The sequence below is a fragment of the Chaetura pelagica genome, unplaced genomic scaffold, assembly GCF_000747805.2.
Source record: "Chaetura pelagica isolate M959 unplaced genomic scaffold, ChaPel_1.0 scaffold405, whole genome shotgun sequence".
Lineage (NCBI taxonomy): Eukaryota > Metazoa > Chordata > Aves > Apodiformes > Apodidae > Chaetura > Chaetura pelagica.
Window position 1 is genome coordinate 2,434,910 of NW_009953489.1, and position 7,909 is coordinate 2,442,818.

The window sequence follows — 7,909 nt, forward strand, 5'->3', positions numbered from 1 at the left end:
CCTGCTGAATTCTTACATCAGAACACACTGAAATTTGGCATGGCCATCAGTTATTTTCCAGTTAAAAAACCACCTTATTGGAGTTACATATGCTTTTAATTTTTAAGATATTTAATAATGTTTTCACCTCTAATTAGCATAAATATCTGGGTTTGGCTCTTTCATTCTCCTGGGAAATATGAGTTTGGTTTTGCTAATTGCTGGGTCGTTACAGAATTCCATTCCTTGTGTTAAATTTTGCTTTTCAGGTTCTGAATGAACTTGGAATTTGGGTGTATGTTTAAGCAGCAGCTAATTTCCTGGAAAATACTAAACTGAACTAAACACCACAACTGTTATAAAAAGAACATTCAAGTTTAGAAAATAATAGCAGAGTCTTGAGTAAAGACTGCTATATTCATGCTTTTCTTTTCTGTCCCTGGGAATACTTGTTACATGTGTTTATTTATAAAATATTTATATTTACCCATGTTCATAGCTACAACTTATGAAAAGTAAATTATTTCTAAGGTGCTGTGGATCAGGCTTCACTTATTTGCTACTTGACAACTAAACCAGCAATTTCTTTTGGAAACAAGGTTTTATTTTATATTTTTTTTTTAATCAGCTGAGATATTGCACTGCAAAAATTGGAGTTTATGATGGAAAATCAATTTTCCCTTAATGGCAACAGCCCCACTGGTGCAGGTTTAAAGGACTCCAGAAGAAACAGGGAGAGGTTCAGAATCTGGGTTCAGTACACTGCAGCCTGGTTTCAAGGAGCCTTGTCCTGAACTAGCATTATCTAACTTGGCTTTACAAGAGTAACCTCAACAGTGCATTGTTTCCACTGGCTGTGATGTCTTCTCTGCAGTTCCCACTGTGAGGCCATGGGAAGCATCCTCAGCTAATGCATATTAGTGTTGTGGCAGTTATTTTGGAGGAGCTGTACTTTTTATACTTGGTATCTGCATCTGTAGTTACAGCATTTCTTTATCTGAATCACACAAAGTAAATGTGAACATTTTTTTTTTCAAAGAGAAAATTGTGTAACTATCTCACATATGCACACATAAGGAGCTGCACATTTCACTACCTGCTCAACTGTGACTTAAAATAGTTAGACAGAAATGCTGGTGTTGGTGACATATTGGGCATAAACTGCAGCTGTAACTACAGAGTTGGACTTGCTGCTTTGTCTCTCTCTGCCAGAGTGATTAGCCAGTTTTTCTTCATTATTTATAAACAGCAATATGTGATAAATTTTCACTGCTCAAATAGTACTTCCTATAAGAGCCACTGCTAAGAGGTGCTGGGGACTATTCATCCGCAAGCACTGACAGCTCGGTAGAAATGAGTATTGCTTTCCACCATTAGTGTAATTCCAAAAGTTTGGAGTCACCAATCTATGCAATATTAAAAGGAGTTTTGCTTCCAGCCCCAGTTAATCTGGATATGTTAGAATAATGTGTATAGAATAATTGTTTTAAGTAACATTTGCAGTTGCTTTTCTTGCAAGGGGAAATGATCCAGAGATAAAGTTATAAAAGAGAACTGCAAGTCAGGCCTGTTTTGGTCCCAGTTTTCATTAAACTCACTATGCATCCTTCATGCCATGTTCAAGAGTGGGTTTAGGAGAACCATCTTGGGCAATCATCACAGCACTAATCCTCAGAGGATTCCATCAACAAGAGAAGTCTGGAGATACACTTGTGGCAGAAATTTCTGTTCCTGGGATGCATCTCTTTGTACATGGTGAATGAAAAGGCAGCATATTGGATTTTTTCTGCACAGAGTAGCTACACACAGAGATGTATTTTAACCTAAACCTTCAAAGTCCATGAAACTTGCCCAGCTTGTAATTATGCACAGTTACTCAACCCAGGCTGATGGAGGGATCTTCTTTACATCCCAGGTGTCATTTGTGGCCTCCTTTCAAAGCTAAAGAACTTCACCATTTCACAGTTGCCAAATGTCACTGAAGAAGCCTGGCAGGACCAGCTGAGCTGCTCTTCTGGTCAGGACTCTCAAAAACAAGCTAGGATCAACAACTTCCATGGAAACGCATGGAGTCAAATTAATTAATTCCGTGGCTTTACACTGGAAATCTAAACCCACAAATAGAAAGCAAATTCTTGGGAAGCCACGTCCCATGTGTCCCCTCAGCATGTCTGTGGTGGTCAGGCTGATCTCCATGCCCAGTTCTGAACAGCTCTTGGCCAAGTTCTGGCAAAGGGCAGCCCAGCCTAGAAACACTTCCCAGTGCCCTGCCTGACAGTCCCAGGGCTTTGAAGCAAAACTTCATTTATAAGAAGTGTTAGATGTGATTTTAGAAGATCAGATTTAAAAACGCTGCATCTCCTTCCTATGCATATCTTGCCACAAAGAAAATAAAACCTGAGCTTCTGAAAAACCTGTCACAATTCTGAATGGTTGCACCATGAATCCAATCTGTATTTTGATTTCTTCCAGGGTGACCCATTGTTCCTGAACCTGAACAGATGGGAGCATTCATTTCCTAAGCACTTTGTGCCCCATTCACTTGCTTTGGAGTTTCAACATCCAATTTGTGATGCAGATGTTTGAGATGGAGCTACAAGGTTTGTTTTCTTGGCTGAACTCCAAGGATGCTGCTGGGAACTTGTGTGTAACTATGTGCTTTTAGAGTCCCATGACTGGCAAAGCTGCTAAGATACTTGGCCTCATGAGAAGACACTTTCTATTCAGGAATTTACACACTGAGTATCCTTGCCTCTGTTCAGAATCTAGATCTGTCTTTCTCTGTGCCTCCTTTCTCCCACTTCCAACTTTACTTTTTCATTCAGGCTTCTCCCACTTTTAAAAAATATTTTCCTTTCTCCTTCAAAATATCTTTGTTTGTTTGTGAACTTACTTTTTGTAGCAATGTTTTGATGGGACTTTGGTTCTCTTCACAGTATCATTTTCTTCCTGTGAGACCTTGGGTAACACTTGGAATTTCTGTGTTCCCTGGGATTCTTGCCCATAACATACAGACACAGACATTGTCAGGGGTATTGTGGAAATGACTCAGGTTTATGAACCATACTGGAAAACGCTATTGTAGGGATAAACCTGGTGCTGTTAGTCACTGTACAACAGCAAAGTGATTTCTGATCTCAGTGGAAGAGAGATGAGAGTTAGTTCATGGTCTCTTTCTGCTTCTATCACATGTAAAAAGATCATCATCTAAACATCTCCTTTTTTTGACTCTTATTAGCAAAATTAGTACCTTCTGGAAGGGCTAGGGGAGATTTACCATAGTCTTCCCTCTCCCCTCAATTCTTGTCATTAATGAGAATTAATGAAGACATTATTAAAGAAACCTGTTGTTTCCTTTTTAGTTCTCCACTTATTAGTCCTACTCGCATATACAGGGTTTTCTGGTACTTGTCTAGGTTGCTGCAGCCCACTGTAAACTGACCTGAGCTAGCCACAGAACATCTGTATTTTGCCAGCTGTTTTATAGCCAAAAGATGTTGAATCTTAACTTGTTTTTTTTCATGTTACATCCAGAGCTTTGGAAGAGTCTTTTGGCAGGCATCTCGGTGGGCACAGCTCCCATTCCCAGAGTTCTTTCCAAAGCATTAAGAATGGAAATAAGCAGCTAAGAATTTTCCAGTTCCACTCAGGCTCTGTGTACACTGAGAGAAACAGAAGTAGAACCACAAGTAGCAGCATGAGCCCCTCATGTAGATGGGCTGCAGCAGAAAGCAGAGCTGTACCTGGGGAAGCTGCCATGAACTGGTCCCTGCTGCCTTGACACATCTGTACCCCCTCTTTGCCCTGGTGTGGACACAGGTGTACCCCCAGAAAGCTGCTTAATGTCCAAATCTGCCTAGTTGGATTGCCTAAAATCAGAGGCAGGCTTAATCATCTCTTAATGTTTTACTCTGAAGCAATATTACCTATAGGAAACTACCCAGGCCACCATGACAGGGAAAAACACTTTTCAGGGTGATTCTGTAGCTTGTATTGTGGAAACTGCTTTAATGAGTGATTGAAATAAGATAAATGGTATATAGTGCCCATTTTATGCGTGCTTTTCTCTTGACAAATGCTGAAGAGGTGCTCAGATCATCTATTATTTGGGAATAGAATATGGAAAAAAATCCCAAAACGGACAAAAAAACCAAACCTGCTAAGAAGCTGAGGAGAATACCATGTTACAGAGAATATGATCTGGAAAATTTTGCGGCAGAATGAGGATAAAGAAAGAAAAAAATTGATTCCTGATGTGTCTTTGAAGATTACAGTCCAACTCTTACGGACGTTAGTGGGAAGCTTTCCATCTCCTGGAACATGAGCCGGGCTGGCTCTTTGGGATATCACCATAACAAAGCAGAGCTACAACTGGTAGAAGGCACAGGCAGATGGAACAACAGCATTTAAGAAGATGTTATTGCAGACAAGGGATTGAATTGTGGCAAAGCTGTCAAGTTTGCTGAGAATAACAATATATCAAATTTCATGATTCTTCATATTTGTTTTCGTCTTGAAGATGGATTGATGAAATCTCACAGATAATCTGTTGTGCTCCTATTTTGTAGGCAGCTGAAGTCAGGGAAGAAGCAATGGTATATAAGTTAAAGAACTGCTTAATATTAGAGCTATGAACAGGCAGGAATTTTGGCTTGGAGCACTCAGCTCCAGTTCCTAGAAGTACTGCACCTCATGGGGACTGGATCTTCTCTTGCTAACAAGTTTTCCTTCGTGTGTTTTACCAGTTTTTCAGGGTTTCCAAGAACATGTGCACATTTCCAGATAATTTATAGTAACTGAAAATTACATTTTTCATAGAATGAGGCATCCCCATCTCAAGCATTTCTCTGAAATGGGGTTCTCAGCCCTGGAAATACTATTTGCACTTTGACTAGAACCTTTAAAACACTTAACATCTGAGCATAAATTTCATTTTTATTCTTACTAAGAAACCTGTCTTGTTAAAAATCTCAATCCCTTGAGCTATTAAAAAAACATAACAGTGAAATAAAATTATTCCCTTATGAGCTTTTTTCTTGGATGCAAAAAGTGATAATTCACTTTAAATAGTAACACAGAGCCCTGCAATGCTGTGCACTGGTGGAATGGCTCTACAATAAAGCTGAGTTTCAAATTTTAATCTCTCTGAGCCACATCCTGTTTTCAGTTAACTGATCTCATATGGGGGAAATTTACCAGAGGAAATATCTCTAGTTTGGAAAGTACCAAAAACTTATCTCTAGTTTCTTTGGGTAATTCAGCACCTTTTAAGACAGAGGTATAATACTTCTGAAAAGTCTCAAGGCGAAAGAAAAGGAGCTAAACCAGCACAGAAAAGAGGAATATAGGTACCCCTTCATCCCAGAACAGAAACTGACCCACTGGTGCAACACTGATATTTCTGACATTATTAACTCACACCTCTTTATTTTCTGAATGCTTAAAAATGTCACATCCTGGAATATTTTAACATACTTTTTTTCAGAAACTAACTCATATCCTGGAAGAAGCTGCCTGTGCCAGATTAACTTGCTATGACTTTTAACAACCCTCATCATAAAAATGAAAGCAAATGTTTCAGGCTGTAAGGACTCCTAGGACTGTTCCACACGTTCCCCATAGACTTTTAACTTCAGTTAATTTGTGACCCTGATGACTCTGCACTTAGAGCATCTACATTTACAGCACAGAGAAGCAGAGAGAAGGAAGTGGAAATGAAGAGACATTTCAAGGAGTTCTGCAAGTATCAGTAGGAAGACTTAAAAATAACCTCAATAAAACTGACTTATTCTTCCTCTTCTGCAGTTTCATTGCCAAATCTTATTAACATCCTGGCTCTTAAAAAAGGTTAGAGATGCAGGTGCCATGACCAGGTAATTGCACCCCCACCTTGCTAACTTAGTCATTTTCTTGTGCTGTGACAGCATTTCTGAACTGCACGTGATGCTCTTCATCTGCTGAGATCCAAGTGTTTTACAAAAGGAAGCACATGTTATTCCCTCTTTATAGAGGAAGGTGGAAGCATTTACTAGGCTACTGGTTTGTCCAGCAGCACTCTGGTGAGGCATGGCAGTGAGGCACAGGGATACCCTAAAACTGCCTCTGCAATTGGCTCCATCAGGCTTAAGTTTACTTCCCTCTATAACAGCACTTTGCATCATCATTTTAAAACATTTTAAAGCTTTCAGAAAAAAATAAAAGTCATTTGTCAAAAGTCTGTCTGATTCCAAGGAAAGTAAATAAAGGGTTTTCTAAGCAAAGGTCAAATCCTTCTCTTGGAAACAGTCCTGTGGGATTACTGGGTAGAACTGAAAATAGTAGTTGGCCCATGGGTGAACTTTTAATAAAACAGTTAAAGGAATGATGGACATAAATGTAGGAAACTTTTTGGATAAACTGCTTGCAAGAATGGGAGTTTTATTATAAAAAATCCCAGCCACAAGCAGAGGGTCATTCTTTGTCTCCAGGTCCCACGAATGAACTGGTGTCCAGCTGGGAAAAGCCCTTCCCAGGCAGCCCATGAGCGAGGTGTGTCTGTCACAGCAGAACCTGAGAGGGCAGAGAATCCCCAGCCTTGGACAGGCCAGGCACAATCTCACTGTGTTCTCAGTACATTGCTAATACTTCCTCTTATATTCAATTTACTGCAAAGATGATTGAAATTGGCAATCTCTATTAATTTGTATAAACATGTTTCATGCTGGCTTGTTTGTTTTGTTGATATCCTGGGTTTCTTTAGCTGGGTTCTGCAAACAGTGCCAGCCTTGGTGCCTGCAGTGTCCTCACAGTACCACAGACTTACATTTTTCCCATGTGTACATAGATTTCCAGTATATCACCTCTACAAAGGATAACTACACGTCCTACCCGTGGACCTGGTTGTCTTCCTAGAGATAATTATTTTTCCTTGGGTGTATTTGGTTTTAAACTAAGCTGCCCTTTCAAAGCCTAGAAAAACATTTTGTTTATTCTTGCTTTGTTTAACAAGCTCCCTGTCCTTTTGAAACAAAATGGTAGAAATTTAATGGAGATTATTTTTTTTCCTGGGAAACCTGCAAGAACACAACATGTGTGTAGCAGAGGGATGCATGGAAAAGAATGTTGTTCTATCAGAGAGGCAAACATAAGGGATGAGTCACTTAAGCATCTTTGTGAGCAGTTTATGAATATTCTTTCATGAAAATGTGAATGTAGCTGTTTATAACACTGTGAGGAGAAAAACGTTCCAGAAATAACTCCAGTAGATCCCTTAGAAATGCAACAAAGCACTGCAGCCTTTACTTGAAGAAGGGCTATGTCTTGATCCCAGAAGATGCCCTTCTTCCCAGCTGTTACTCAATATAGCTTAGTCTGTTCTGCATTGTATGTGCTGATCTGTGATCATGTGGGAGGGAGTCACCCAGGGCAGCTGTTCCAGATGTGGAATTATTCTCTGTGCCCACACAGAGAGGAAGGTGTCAGACTCCAGGCAGACGCTGATGAATAACAATCCCATCAGCTTCCAGGCAGTCACAAGGTACCTGGACATGAACACTGATCTAAACGCAGCAGTCACAAGCCAAGGAAAGCATCTAGAGAACCACCTCCAGTTTTATGTTTAATTTTCAGCTGGGGCTCACCCCAGTGGTATTCCCCGAGATTCTTTCAGCAGTAAGAGCTGACAGATTTGCATCTGCAGCTTCCCTGTGCTCAGCAGGGTTGCAGCGTGTGACTGCAGTGCAGCCAGGAATGCAGAGCTTTCTTCTGATACTGAAACTCTTCTTTGTAGAGATCTTTGCTGCAGTGGGAGCATCTTCAGAGGATTTGCAGACATGACTTAACCTGCCTTGCGTTGCCAATGCGATCTGCGCTCGGGAGCAGCTGGAGGCGGGAGGTTTCCCGCTCGGGTTCCGCAGGGAATTCCAGCCCTGGGGGTGGTGGGTTCCCCGCA